Raw genomic sequence first — 16,465 nt, 5'->3', positions numbered from 1 at the left:
CTAGGAATGCATCCATTTCTTCCAGGTTATCTAATTTGCTGGCATATAGTTGCTCATAATATGTTCTTTAATTGTTTGTATGTCTTTGGTGTGGGTTGTGATCTCTCCTCTTTCAGTCATAATTTTGGTGATTTGGGTCATTTCTCTTTTCTTTTTGATCAGTCTGGCCAGGGGTTTATCAATCTTGTTAATTCTTTCAAAGAACCAGCTCCTAGTTTTGTTGATCTGTTCTACTGTTCTTTCGGTTTCTATTTCATTGATTTCTGCTCTGATCTTTATTATTTCTCTTCTCCTGCTGGGTTTAGGCTTTATTTGCTGTTTTTTCTCTAGATCTTTTAAGTGTAGGGATAGGTTGTGTATTTGAGACCTTTCTTGTTTCTTGAGAAAGGCTTCTATTGCTACATAATTTCCTCTTAGGACTGCCTTTGCTGTATCCCAAAGATTTTGAACAGTTGTGCTTTCATTTTCATTGGTTTCCATGAATTTTTTAAATTCTTCTTTAATTTCCTGGTTGACCCATTCATTCTTTAGTAGGATGCTCTTTAGCCTCCATGTATTTGAGTTCTTTCCGACTTTCCTCTTGTGATTGAGTTCTAGTTTCAAAGCACTGTGGTCTGAAAATATGCAAGGAATGATCCCATTCATTTGGTACCGTTTGAGACCTGATTTGTGACCTAGGATATGATCTATTCTGGAGAATGTTCCATGGGCACTAGAGAAGAATGTGTATTCCGTTGCTTTGGGATGGAATGTTCTGAATATGTCTGTGAAGTCCATTTGGTCCAGTGTGTTATTTAAAGTCTTTATTTCCTTGTTTGTCTTTTGCTTAGATGATCTGTTCATTTCAGTCAGGGGGGTGTTAAAGTCCCCCATTATTATTGTATTGTTGTCAATGTGTTTCTTTGCTTTTGTTATTAATTGCCTTTTATGATTGGCTGCTCCCATATTAGGGGCACAGATATTTACAATTGTTAGATCTTCTTGTTGGATAGACCCTTTAATTAGGATATAGTGTCCTTCCTCATCTCTTATTACAGTCTTTGTTTTAAAATCTAATTTGTCTGTTATAAGAACTGCCACCCCAGCTTTCTTTTGGTGTCCATTAGCATGGTAAATGGTTTTCCACCCTCTCACTTTCAATCTGGGGGTGTCTTTGGGTCTAAAATGAGTCTCTTGCAGACAGCATATTGATGGGTCTTGTTTTTTTATCCAATCTGATAGCCTGTGTCTTTTGATTGGGGCATTTAGCCTATTTACATTCAGGGTAAGTATTGAAAGTTATGAATTTAGTGTCATTGTATTGCCTGTAAAGTGACTGTTACTGTATATTGTCTGTGTTCCTTTCTGATCTATGCTGCTTTTAGGCTCTCTCTTTGCTTAGAGGACCCCTTTCAATATTTCTTGTAGGGCTGGTTTCATGTTTGCAAATTCCTTTAGTTTTTGTTTGTCCTGGAAGCTTTTTACCTCTCCTTCTATTTTCAATGACAGCCTAACTGGATATAGTATTCTTAGCTGCATATTTTTTCTCTTTTAGTGCTCTGAATATTTCATGCCTGTCCTTTCTGGCCTGCCAAGTCTCTGTGGATAGGTCTGCTGCCAATCTAATGTTTCTACCATTATAGGTTACATAGCTCTTCTCCCGAGCTGCTTTCAAGTTTTTCTCTTTGTCTCTGAGACTCGTAAGTTTTACTGTTAGATGTCGGGGTGTTGACCTATTTTTATTGATTTTGAGAGGGGTTCTCTGTGCCTCCTGGATTTTGATGCTTCTTTCTTTCCCCACATTAGGGAAGTTCTCTGCTATAATTTGCTCCAATATACCTTCTGCCCCCCTCTCTCTTCCTTCTTCTCCTGGAATCCCAATTATTCTAATGTTGTTTTGTCTTCTTGTATCGCTTATCTCTCGAATTCTGCCCTCGTGATCCAGTAGTTGTTTATCTCTCTTTTCCTCAGCTTCTTTATTTTCCATCATTTGGTCTTCTATATCACTAATTCTCTCTTCTGCCTCATTTATCCTAGCAGTTAGTGCCCCCATTTTTGATTGCACCTCATTAATAGCCTTTTTGATTTCGATTTGGTTAGATTTTCGTTCTTTTATTTTTCCAGGAAGGGTTTCTCTAATAACTTCCATGCTTTTTTCAAGCCCAGCTAGTATCTTTAAAATCATGATTCTGAACTCTAGGTCCAACATCGTACTTATGTCCGTATTTAGTAGGTCCCTGGCAGACGGTTCTACCTCTTGTTCTTTTTGTTGAGGTGACATTTTTCGTCTTGTCATTTTGTGCAGAGGAGAATAGATGAAGGAGAGAACAAAATGCTAACAGGTTAACAATGTCCCCAGAAAATATACTCTAAAAAAATCAGAAAAGACCTGAAACTAGGGGAAAAAGAAGTAACAGAAAGAAAAAAGTAAAAGAAAAAGATAAAAACAAACAAAAACAGAACAAACAAACAAAAAAACAGATTATGATCAAATATGATCAGGCTAGTGTATAGATCAGTGCCACACACTAGATTTTGTGTGTATTTTGGTCTGTTAAAAGAAAGTGTCTCCTAAAATTTTAAAGAAAGAAGTCTTATATATATACAAAATAAGGATTGATACAATGAAGGGATGGAATATGACTGTAAAGATGAAAATTATAAAAGATTTTATAAAAGGAATTGATAAGAAGTTTGAAAAAGAAAGAAGATTTTAAAAAAGAAAAGAAAAGAAAGGGAGAGAATGTGATCAGACAGGAAACTAGAATAAAGCCATACACTAGAGATTTAGGGTATATTTTGATCTGTTAGAAGAAAGTGTATTTCAAAATTTTAAAGAGAGAACAACTTATATATATACATATACACACACACACACACATATATATTTGCCAAAATAAGGGTAACTACTATGAAGGGATAGAATATGACTTTAAAAATAAAAAATAATTTTTTTTTAAAAAAGGGATTGATAAGATGTTGGTTGAAAAAGGGAAAAAGAAAAATTAAAAAAAATACAGTTAAAAAAGTTAACTTTGAAAGACTAATGAATCATGGTAAAAAAAGCCGTGAATTCTATGTGCAGTATTCCTAGTGCTGGAGTTCTCCTGTTCTCATTGATCCCTAAACTTGGTCTTGGCTGGCTGTTCATGCTGATCTTCTGGGGGAGGGGCCTGTTGCTGTGGTTCCCAAATGTCTTTGCCGGAGGCGGAATTGCCCCGCCCTTGTCGGTCCGGGCTAAGCAATCTGCTCGGGTTTGCTCTCGGGAGCTTTTGTTCCCTGCAAGCTCTTGGTACAGCTTTGGAGGACGAGAGTAAAAATGGTGGCCTCCCAATCTCCACCCAGATGAGCCAAGAATTCGAGGCCCTGCTCCTCACTGCACCCCCAGAGAAAAGCAGTCAGTCACTCCCATCTCCCCAGTCTCCAGCTGCACTCTGTGCTCACCCGGTCTGTGACTGAGTGTTTCTATCTCTGGCACCCGACTCCACACCCAGCGCACCCTGTCGTGCCGTCCTGCGCCACTCCTCCCGGGGGAGAAAGGGGAGTCTCCCCGGCTCTGCTGCTTGTTGGGTCCCTGCTGGAGGAGCAGTGGCCCAACTGTGCCACGGATCACGGTTTATGGCAACTCTGAGCTGAGAGCCCTCGCCTTGGTTCCGTCTCTGCAGCCAGCTTCCTTGCTCCGAAACCTGGGAGCTCTGCTGCACTCAGGCACCACTGGTCTTTCTGTGATCCCGAGGGTCCTGAGACCACACTGTCCCTCGAGGGTTCCACCCCCCGCTTAGCCAGTGGAGCGACGTCCCTCAGTGGAGCCAACTTCTAAAAGTTCTAATTTTGTGCTCCGCAGCTCTATCACTTGCCAGAAGTGGCCTATGGAGGCCCTCTCCCCCGCCCTTTATCCTCCTGAATATCGCCTCGGATTCACTTCTCCTCATGTCCTACCTTCCAGTAAGTGGTCGCTTTTCTGTTCAGAGAGTTGTTGTTATTCTTTTCTTTGATCGCCTGTTGAGTTTGTAGGTGTTCAGAATGGTTTGATCCCTATTCAGCTGAATTCCTGAGACCAGATGAAATCCAGGTCTCCTTCTCCTCCCTAGATGGGTGTGTTTTAAAAAAGAGCATGAAGGAATAAGTTTTAAAATTCCACATCTTGGACATCACCCTATGATTATTCCTGTAGCTGTACCTCCTATAATAAAATAAATAACACTTAAAAATGTTTAAAGAAGGCTACAAACTCAGACATTGAAGAAAAATCAAGTTGTTCGGAAGTGTGATGATTAGTTTCATGTGTCAAATTGTTAAGGGGCTATACTATCCAATTGTATAATTAAACACTAAACTATGTGTTGTTATAAAGTTATTTTGTAATATGGTTAACATGTACAATCAGTTTACCTTAGGTTAAAGAGATTACCCTAGATAATGTGGATGGGCCACATCTACTCAGTTGAAAGGCCTTAACAACATGAGAGGATTTCCAAAAAAGAAATTATACCTTAAGTATGCAGCATCAACTAATGTTTGAGTTTCCAGTCAGCTTGCTAGCCCTACAAATTTCAAACCTGTCAATCTCTTCAATTATGTGAACCAATTCCTTGATATCAATGTCTCTCTATCTTTGTTTATCTCTGCACCTATCTCTCAATATATATATATATATATATATATATATATATATATATATATATATATATATATATAAGAGATAGACACAGATATATTGTGTATATGTATACATACCCACAATATGTATCCTAATATCCTATATATATCCTGTATATTATATATAAATGGGTCTTTGTGTATAAATCTCCTCTAGAGAACCCTGTGTGATTGATACAGTGAGTTTTAAACAAATTCTAAAAGCTCTGAGTTTGTCTACACACAAATATCCATGATATTAACTATGCCATGGTTCAGATCCAATGGATGTGCCCTACTAAAGTGCAAGTAGTGGCAGTCACCCAACGAAATTTCAGACTTGGAAAGTCATCTTAGCCTCACTTTTTGGTTGGGTCTTTTTCAATTAAAGTGATGTCCTAGTTAAGTACTAGATGTGGTAACAATCAAACCCCCCAATCTAAGTAACTTTATAAAACAATTTTCCCTCACATCAGATGTGGAGGCTCTCTTATTAGGTGCTCTTTCAAGCTTTGCCTCCAAGACCTTTTTTCCATCTCATAGCTCCACCCATTCTGATTATTGGAAGGGACATTTCATAAGCCAGATATTGGTAACATTGCCTCAGCCTAACTGTAGGGGAGTCAGAGGGACACAGTCTTCCTGTGCCAAGGAAGAGGACACAGATTTTTGAGCATTTAGCCAGTTTCTCCTTTAATGCCCAAACTAACTGAAAGCCTTTGAAGTCAGAAAGCACACCAGGGAATACTATGAGTGTTTTTTGTTTGTTTGGTTGGTTTTGTGTGTGTGTGTGTGTGTGTGTGTGTGTGTGTGTGTGTGTGTGTGTGTGTGTGTTTGTATTCATTAGGTTGTGGACAGACTGTCACCACTTCCTTTGTAAAGGCTGGTCTTCTTTAAGGCATTTAATTTATTTTTCTTATGCATGTTTCTGAAAGAGAAAAAGATAATAAAATTAAAGCAAAGACAAGCAACTGAGTGGATCTATACAAAAAATGATCAGACCACATAAATATATTATAGATGGTGCATAGTTTTTTCTAGGCTCTATATAAAATGTATGCAACAAAGTAAGTCAAAGGAGGAATCTTAATTTTAAAGATTTTAATGATTATTTAAGATTTTATTTTTATTTATTTGACAGAAAGAGAGCAGGAGAGCACAAGCAGTGGGAGCGGCAGAGGGAGAGGGAGAAGCAGGCTCCCTGCTGATGCGGGGCTTGATCCCAGGACCCTGGGATCATGATCTGAGCCGAAGGCAGTCGCTTAACCAACTGAGCCACCCAGGCACCCCAAAGATATTAATGTTTTAATGTTTCTATTTTTCCAGGTTTTTCAGAAATAATTGACATACATTAGTTTAATACAGCATGATGGTTTGATATACAAATATTGTGCAATGATTACAATAGGATGACCTACATCTATCTTCTCATATCAATACAAAGCAAAAAGAAAAGACAGAAAGAAGAAAATCAAAGAAAAAGGAATATTTTCCTTGGGATAAACACTATGAGAATTTACTCTCTTGATAACTTTCCTATTTACTATAAAGCTTTTTAGCTATAGGAAGTATGTTATGCATTACGTCCCTAGTAGTTATATATCTTATAACTGGAAGATTGTACTTTTTGAACCATCTTCCTCCAGTTTTCCCTTTCCCAACCCTGCCTCTGATAACCACGAGTCTGATCTCTTCTCCTATTTTGTTTTGTTTTGATTCCGCATACAACTGAGATCATACAGTATTTGTCTTTCTGTCTTACTTAGTTGACTTAGCATAATGATTTCAAGGTCCATCCATGTTGTTACAAATGATAGGATTTCTTCACCCTTTTTATGTCTGAATAATATCCCATTCTATATATACATACCACAACTTCTTTATCCATTCATCCATCACTGGACTCTTGGGTTCCATGTCTTAGCTTTATAAATATGTTGCTATGAACATGTGGGAGCAAATATTTTTTCAAGTTATTGCTTTCATTTCGTTTGGATGTATTCCTAGGAGTGGAATTGCAGGATCATATGGTAGTCTATTTTTAAATTTTTTGAGGACCCTCCATACTTTTTTTTCCATAGTGGCTGTGCCAATTTACAACCCCACCACCAGGGTACAAGAGCTCCCTTTTTTTCCACATCCATGCCAGCATTTGGTAGCTCTTCTAGATAATGTGGATAGGCCGTGATGAGGTGATATCTCACGGTGGTTTTAATTTACATTCCTCTAATGACTACTGATGTTGAACATCTTTTAATGCACCAATTTTTAAAAATATCTTCTTTGAAGAAATGTCTACTCAAGTCTTTTGCCCATTTTTTAATTGGGTTATTTGTATTTTGCTATTCAGTTGTATGAGCTTCTTATATGTCTTGGATATTAACCCCATATCAGCTATATGGTTTGCAAATATTATTTAGCTCATTTTGTAAGTTATCTTTTCACTTTGCTGATGGTTTCTTTTGCTGGACAAAAACATTTTAGTTCAATGTAGTCCTGTTTTTTTTCCTTGTATTTTATGTGTCATATCAAAAAATATTACTAAGACCCATAACACGATTTTTTTCTATGTTTTCTTTAAGAGTTTTGTGGTTTCAGATCTTACACTTAATCTTTGACCCATGTTTAGTTAATTTTTGTGAATGGTGTAAGATGGGTCCAGTTTTGTTTTCTTACTTGCAAATATGAAAATATCCTAGCACCATTCATTGAAACGACAATATTTTCTCCTTTAACTATTTTTGGCTCCATTTTCAAACATTAGTTGACCATATATGGTTAGGTTTACTTTTGTGCTTGTGATTCTGTTCCATTGGTCTATTTTTTTTTCTGTTTTTATGCCAGCACCCTACTGTTTTGATGACTATAGTTTTATGGTGTAACTTGCAATCAGAAAGTGTAATACCTCCTACTTTGTTTTTCTGTCTCAGAATTTCTTTGACCATTTTGGGGTCTTTTGTAATTCTATGTAAATTTTAAGGGCTTTTTTTCTACTTCTGTATAAAGGCTATTGGAATTTTGATAGAAATTGCATTGAATCTGTATATGGTTTCCAGTGGTATTGGCATTTTAACAATATTAATTCTTCCAATTTATGTACACAGATAACTTTCCGTTTATTTGTGTCTTCAATTTCTTTCATCAGTAATTTGTAGTTTTTAGCATAGAGCTCTATTACCTCTTTAATTTAAGTTATTCCTAAGAATTTATTGTTTTCTATGCTACTATAATTGGGATTGATGTCTTTATTTTTTTCGGAAATTTCATTGTTAGTGTATAGAAACACTACTGATTTCTGCTGCATCTTGCAACTTTACTGAATTTATTGATTAGAGTTAACAAATTTTTTGGTTGATTATTTAGGATTCTTTAGGATTTTGTATATATAAAGTAATGCCATCTGCAAATAGGGACTATTCTACTTCTTTCCAATTCTAATAACTTTTTAAAAAGTTTTTATTTAAATTCCAGCTAGTTAACATACAGTGTAATTTAAGTTTCAGTTCTACAATATAGTGATTCAACACTTCCATAAAACACCTAGTGTTCATCACAATAAGTGCACCCTTTAATCTCCATCACCTGTTTAACCTATCCCCCAACACACTTCCCATCTGGCAACCATCAGTTTAGTCTCTATAGTTAAGAGTCTGTTTCTTGGTTTGCTACTCTCCCTTTTTTTGTCCCTTTGCTTGTTCTGTTTCTTAAATTCCATATATGAGTGAAATCATATGCTGATAACTTTTTAAAATTTTTTTCTTGCCAGATTGCTTTAGCTAGTTGAATAAAAGTGGTGAGAGTGGACATTATTGTATCATTCTTGATCTTAGAGGAAAAGCTTCATTCTTTCACCATTGAGTATGAGGGTTTTTCATTATATGGTCTTTATTATGTTGAGATACATTCCTTCTATGCCTACCTAATTTGTTAGATGTTTTTATTATGAATGGATGTTGAATTTTGCTAGTTGATTTTTCTGTATCTATTGAATTAATAATATGATTCTTTTCTTTCACTCTTTTAATATGATGTATCGCACTGATCTATGTATGTTGAACAATCCTTGTATCCCAGGATAAATCCCACTTGATCATGGTGAATGATCCTTTTAATGTTCTGTTGAATTCAGTTTGTATTTTATTGATAAATTCTGCACCTATAGTCATCAAGGATATTGGTTTTAGTTTTCTTTTCTGGTAGTATCCTTTACTGGCTTTGGTATCAGAATGCTGCAGGTCTGGGTAAAATTAGTTTGGGAGTATTCCTTCCTCTTTAATTTTTGAAACAGTTTGATAACCATTGTTAATTCTTCTTTAAATGTTTGGGAAAATGCACCAGGGAAGTCATCCTGGGCTTTTCCTTATTGGGAGTTTTTTGATTACTTATTTAGTGCCCTTACTAGTAACTTGTCTCTTTAGATTTTATATTGTTTTGTGATTCTGTCTTGGTAAATTTTGTTTCTAATTCTTTTGTCCTTTTTTTTAAAGTTGATTAGTTTGCTGGCATGTAGTTGTTCATAGTAGCTTCTTATGATCCTTTGAATTTTTGTGGTATCAGTTGTAAAGTCTCCTTTTTCATTTTTAATTTTGTTGATTTGGATCTTTTCCCCTCATTATTATAGCTGAGGGTTTGCCAATTTTGTTTATATTTTCAAAGAACCAACTAATCTTTTCTATTTTTTTTCTATTTTTTATTTTATTTATTTATTTTTTAAATTTTATTATGTTATGTTAGTCACCATATAATACATCATTAGTTTTTGATATGGTGATCCATGATCCATTGTTTTCATATAACACCCAGGGCTCCATGCAGTACATGCCCTCGTTAATACCCATCACCAGGCTAACCCATCACCCCACCTCCCTGCCCTCTAAAACCCTGTTTGTTTCTCAGAGTCCATGGTCTCTAATGGTTCAGCTCTCCCTCCGATTTCCCCCCATTCATTTTTCCCTTCCTTCTCCTAATGTCTTCCATGCTATTCCTTATGTTCCACAAATAAGTGAAACCATATGATAATTGACTTTCTCTGCCTGACTTATTTCACCTACTATAATCTCCTCCAGTCCCATCCATGTTGATGTAAAAGTTGGGTATTCATCCTTTCTGATGGCTGAGTAATATTCCATGATATATATGGACTACATGTTCTTTATCCAGTCATCTGTTGAAGGGCATCCTGGCTCCTTCCACAGTTTGGCTATTGTGGACATTGCTGCTATGAACATTAGGGTGCATATGGCCCTTCTTTTCACTACATCTGTGTCTTTGGGATAAATACCCAGGAATGCAATTGCTGGGTCATAGGGTAACTCTATTTTTAATTTTCTGAGGCACCTCCACACTGTTTTCCAAAGTGGCTGTACCAACTTGCATTCCCACCAACAGTATAAAAGGATTCTCCTTTCTCCACAACCACTCCAACATTTGTTGTTTCTTGCCTTGTCAATTTTTGCCATTCTAACTGGTGTAAGGTGGTATCTCAATGTGGTTTTGATTTGAATTTCCCTGATGGCTAATGATGATGAACATTTTTTCATGTGTCTGGTAGCCATTTGTATGTCTTCTTCAGAGAAGTGTCAGTTCATGCCTTCTGCCCATTTTTTTAACTTGATTATTTGTTTTTTGGGTGTTGAGTTTGAGAAGATCTTTATAGATCTTGGATACCAGCCCTTTATCTGTAGTATCATTTGCAAATATCTTCTCCCATTCTGTGGTTTGCCTCTTTGTTTTGCTGACTCTTTCCTTTGCTGTGCAGAAGTTTTTATCTTGATGAAGTCCCAAAAGTTCATTTTTGCTTTTGTTTCACTAGCTTTTGGAGATGTCTCTTGAAAGAAGTTTCTGTGGCCAATGTCAAAGTGGTTACTGCCTATTTTTTTCTATTTTTTATTTCATTTATATGTGCTCTAAAATTTACTATTTCCTTTCTTCTGCTAAGTTTGCGCTCAGTTTGTTATTCTTTTTCTAGTTCATTTTGGAGTAGAGTTAGTTTGTTTATTTGAGGATCTTTATTGCTGCTTAATGTAGGAGTTTATTGTAATGAGCTTCATCTTACAAGTGCCTTTGATCCATTACATAAGTTATGATATGTCATGTTTCCAATTTCTTTTGTCTCAAGGAAACTTTTTATTTCCCTTTGGATTTCTTCTTTGATCAATTGGTTGTTCGGGAGAGTGTTAATTTCTGTGCACTCATGAATTTTCCAGTTTTCCTCTTGTCATTGATTTCTAGTTTCCTGTCATTGTAGTCAGAGAAGATACTTGGTATGAGTTTGGTCTTCTTGAATTTGCTAAGATTTGTTTAATGGCCTAACATAGAAAATGTTCAATGTGCACTTGAGCAGAATGTGTATTCTAAAGTTGTATAAAATATTTTGTATATATCAGGTCCATTTGGTCTGTACTGTTGTTCCAATCATCTGTTTCCTTTTTGATTCTCTGTCTGGATAATCTATCCATTGTTGAGAATTGGGCACTAAAGTCCCTGAGTTTTACTATGCTGCTCCCCCCCCTTTTAGCTATGTTTTTGTTCTATATATTTAGGACCCCCAATGTTGTATACATAAATATTTACAATTGTATCTTCTAAATGTATTGATCCTTTTATCATTATATAATGCCCTTGTCTCTTTTTATCATTTTTATTTGAAAATCTATTTTGTCTGATAAAAGCTTAGCTATCCCTGTTTTTTTGGTTGCCATTAATTTGAAATATCATTTTCCATCTCTTCATTGTTAGCCTCTGTGTGTGTTTAAGGCTAAATTGAGTCTCTTGCAGGCACATATTGATGGATTTTTTTTAATCCATTAAGCCATTCTGTGCCTTTTGATTGGATAATTTAATCTTTTTACATTCAAAGTAGTTATTATTAGATAGGACTTACTATTGCCATTTTACTATTTGTTTTCTGGTTGTTTTGTAGATCCAGTGTTTCTGATTCTTATCCTGCTGTCTTGTGATCTTGTCTGTGTGCTTTGATGTCTTTTGATATCAGCATGCTTATAATTCTTTATTGTTTTCTTTTGTGTAATTACTCTAAGATCTTCCCTTGCAGTTACCATGAGGCTTACATAAAATATCTTAAACTTATAACACCTTATTTTTTTTAAGATTTTATTTATTTATTTGACAGAGAGAGACACAGCAGGAGAGGGAACACAAGCAGAGGGAGTGGGAGATGGAGAAGCAGGCTTCCCGCTGAGCAGGGAGCCTGATGTGGGGCTCGATCCCAGGACCCTGGGATCATGACCTGAGCCAAAGGCAGACGCTTAACAACTGAGCCACCCAGGTGCTCCATAACACCTTATTTTAAACTGGTAATAACTTCAACAATATTTGTATACCTTACACTTTAACTTCTTCCCTCTCCCTCACACTTTAGGATATTGTTGTCAGAATTTGCATGTTTTTTAAATTGTGTAACTAATAGCGGACTATTTTACGTATGGTTATTTTTGCTACTTTCATATTTATAAATTTTAAACTAGAGTTTAAATGAGTTATGCATCACTATTATGATAATGCAACATCTAACCATGACTATAAAGTTACCCTTTCAGTGAGATTTACTCCACCTTTTAGTGTTTTTATGATGTTAATTAGTTTCTTTACTTCCACTCAAAAAATTTCCTTTAGCAATTTTTTATAGGGTAGGTCAGGAAGTAACAAACTGCCTCAGGATTTGTTGTTAAGGGAAGTCTGTATTCTGCCTTTGTTTCTGAAGGACAGCCTTGTCAGATATAGAAATCTTGGTTGACAGTTATATTCTTTCAATATTTTTTTAAAGATTTTATTTATTTATTCATGAGAGACACACAGAGAGAGAGAGAGAGAGGCAGAGGGAGAAGCAGGCTCCCAAGGAGCAGGGGGCCCGATGTGGGACCCGATCCCAGGACTCTGGGATCATGACCTGAGCTGAAGGCAGACGCTTAACCATCTGAGCCACCCAGGCACCCTCTTTCAATATTTTTAATATCTTCCCATTCTCTCCTAGTCTGAGAAGTTTTTTGTTTGTTTGTTTGTTTTAGAAAGTCACTGATAATCTTATGGAGTTTCCCTTTTATGTAATTTCTCTCTTTCTCTTGTTTTTTTCTGTTCTTGAATTCTTTCTTTGTCTTTGACTTTTGACAATTTAAATATAATGTTTCTTGTCATAGCCCTATTTGAGTTCCACCTATTTGGGATCCTTTGAAGGGGTCTCATAGATCTGGATATCTTTTTCTTTCCTCAGCTTCAGGAAATTTTCAGCCATTGCTGCTTTAAATATACTTTCTAATTCCTTTCTTTTATCGTTCTCCCTCTCTAATTTCCATAATGCAAATTATTGTTTATTTTCATATACCCCATAATGCTTTTTTTCACTTTATTTTATTTATTTATGTAGTGTTTTGTTCCTCTGATTGGGTAAATCCCAATGTTTTATCCTTCAGGTCTTTGATTCTTCTGCATGGCCAAATCTACTTTGAAACTACTGAATTTTTTAATTCAGTTATTGTATTTTTCAACTGTAGGATTTCTTTTTGCTTTTTTAAAAGATTTATTTACTTATTTTTTCGGGGGGAGAGAGAGAGAGGGCACAGATGGGGGAGGGGTAGAGAGAGAGACTCTCAAGCAGACTCATCACTGAGCACAGGAAGCCAGATGACTCAGCACTTGATTCCACAACCCAAGAGATCATGACCAGAGATGAAACCAAAAGTCAGGCACTCAACCCACTGAGCCACGCAGGTGCCCCTAAACTGTAGGATTTCTGTGTAGTTATTTTTGATGGTTGCTATTTCCTTATAAAACTTCCTTTAGTTTATGCATTGTTTTCTTAATTTCAATTAGTTGTCTATTCGTGTTTCATTGTAGTTCACTAAAATTCCTGAAGAGGATTACTCTAAATTCTGTCTTCTTTTTTTTTTAACAAACTTTTAAAAAAATATTTTATTTATTTATTTGACAGAGAGAGAGTAGCAGAGGGAGAGAGAGAAGCAGACTCTCTGCAAAACAGTGAGCCCGATGTGGGACTTGATCCCAGGATCCTGAGATCATGACCTGAGCTGAAGGCAGAGGCTTAATGAACTGAGCCACCCAGGCACTGAGTTCTTTGTCTTATAGTTCATAGATCTCCATATTTTTATGGTCAGTGATTGGATTTTTATTAGTTTACTTTGATGATGTCATGATTATCTGACTTTTCATGATCCTTGATTCCTTATGTTGGTATCTGTAATTTTGAGTAATCGGGGCTCCTATTTCAGACTTTACAAGTTTGCTTTGGCAGGGACAATTCTTTACCAGTCAGTTCAGTTTGATTTTCTGAATGTGTCTGATAGTAATGTCTTTGAGCAGCTGGATCCTATTATGATCTATTTTGGGGCATATCAATAGAGTTCTGAGGACAGGCATTTGTGGTGTGTCACCAGCTGAGAACAGTTGGACTGAACTGGGGGCTTAGTTCCCAACCCAAGTTAGGCTGTAGGATGGCCTTCATGGTTGCCTGAATTCTCTGGTCAGGCTTACTAGATGACCAGAACTGGGTACTATATTCAGTAGTAGATTGCATTATGAATTAGCTTCTTTGCTTCACAGGGCAGCAGGCCAGGGCCCAAGGCCTGTATAGTTTGTTATTTAGGGGCTTACAAGACGCTTCAGTGTGCACTGAATTCCCTGGTCTGAGGCCATACGTTTTACTCTCTATATGGGGGAAGCCACAGGCTGTTTCTCTGTTCAAGTGCCACTGAACATAGGGCTCTTAAATGATCCATGCAGCTTCCCATATGCTTTGGTTATGCTCCTAGTTGGCTGGGCTGAAGATTGTATTCAGTGATGAGTAGGGCTACAAATTAGATTTGTTGCCTGGGCATAATGGTAGAAGCCCCTCTAAAACTGGTAAAGATTTTTGTTGTCTTAACTCAAGTCAACCCACACATCAAGTTCCCTGGCCAAACTCAGCTACTGTTTTTACTCTGCAAACTGTCTGTTCATTTATTTTTCTTTTTTTTTTCAAATATTTTATTTATGTGTTTGTCAGAGAAAGAGAGAGCACAAGCAGGGGAGCAGCAGGCAGAGCAGGCAGAAGGAGAAGCAGGCTCCCTCTGAGCAAGGAGTCCCCCAACGTGGGACTCGATCCCAGGATGCTAAGATCATGTCCCAAGCCAAAGTCAGACGCCCAAACAACTGAGCCATCCAGGCATCCCCAGACTGTCAGTTCTTTCTGCCTTTCTCTTGGCTTGAGTGCTACTGGGCTGCACAGCTTTCAGGTGTTTTTACTAGACTTTCTGCTGAGATGGTGCCAGAAGATATTCCCCACAATGTGTGCTGCTATGTCTTAATTCCCTTGCTTGGACAGAAGAGGGAGGGGCCACTGTAGATTACTCTCAATTTCCCAAACAGGCTGTCCATTTGGGAGGGGCCAGGAGCTTCTCCCATCATTGACTATGAATTAATCATCCTGCCTGTTGGTAGCACAGGAAGTCTTCATGTGCTTGTATTGGGGGTAATCAGTTCTGCCTCTTTGTTTCTCATCATAAGTGCCACTGGGTCACACAGCTTCCAGTGTTTGTTGCCAGCCCCTCTGGTCAGATGGGCTGGAAGACTCTCTCCACAGGATGTAGGGCTGTGACTCAGCATCTTACTTGGGTGTGGGCAAATTGAACACTAAGGCTGGCAAAACCCCTCATTTGAGAATCTTAATCAAACAGGTATGCACTCCACCTAGTTCCCCAGTCAGAGTGCACCCCTCGCTTGGTTTTGAAGATGAGCAAATCCATTGGTTGGGATTACTACTTGAGCATCGCAGATATGAACTTGGTCTTCCAAGATCTATGTGCTGCTTGCTGCAAAACCCTCCTCCCTTCTCTATCAGAGTCAGATTTCTAGGGGCTGGGCCCTGCAAATTCCTCTACAATCCCTATGGTGTGAGATCAGAGTGGGGGCTCCTGCAAAGGGACCCAAAATACTGGGGTAAGCTGGTTGTTCCCCCTGGGTTCTCTTTTCTGACTAGAGAAACCAGGGGCTCAAGGGAGACTTCTGCACGGTGCACCACTGTCTTTGAAAAGGGCAATGTGATTATTGTGTACCCACTCAATTTACCTTTCTAATGCTGTCTATCTTGATCTTTGAGGTACAGCAGAGTGCTTTAGTTCACCCCATATTCTAGGATTCTGTCATGGTATCTTTTTCTTGAGGAAGAGTAATGTCAGGAATGACCTATATCATTATCTTGGTGACATTATTCTCCTTTAATATTTTTCAAATTAATTTATTAGCATTAGGAAATAGAGAAGGTTTGTAGACTCAAGAGCCTTTTGATATTTTTCCAGCAAACAATAAAATATTAATTCACTTGACTGCTAAATGGAATACATTGCTTGTAACACAATATATCAATGAACAAAATCCCTACTGTCTAAAGCTGTAACCCATGATTGCAATGCTATGGTGAAAACCGATGTTAAGGAATGCCACTTTTACTGTGCCAGACAAGAAAGAATAAATATCCACATATTTCATGTATCTGAATACATGGGCTCAAGGAAATATTAATTCCAGATTCCTTTTCTTGAATGCCAGTCTAGACTTTAGTGTGTTGGCATGTATGATGAGAAAATACCTACAGAATATATCAAGAATCTTTGGTAAGAGTGTGTAATAGAATATCGTTTTCTAGGACATTAAATTTCAGCATCTTTGTCTTTTTCTCTGTGGACCTTTGTCCCCTAGTGTCTTCTCTAATCCATCTTTTTGGTTTTGTTTGTTTCCTTGTTTGTTCATTTTTTTTTTTTTTAATTGCAGGTGAAGGCTATATACCAGAGCTAACCTTGTTAATCGTCAGGAAAAGCTCAAGGTGTGATTCTAATAG

Source organism: Zalophus californianus, chromosome X (genome assembly GCF_009762305.2).
Source record: "Zalophus californianus isolate mZalCal1 chromosome X, mZalCal1.pri.v2, whole genome shotgun sequence".
NCBI lineage: Eukaryota > Metazoa > Chordata > Mammalia > Carnivora > Otariidae > Zalophus > Zalophus californianus.
Note: the sequence above shows the minus strand (reverse complement) of the source record.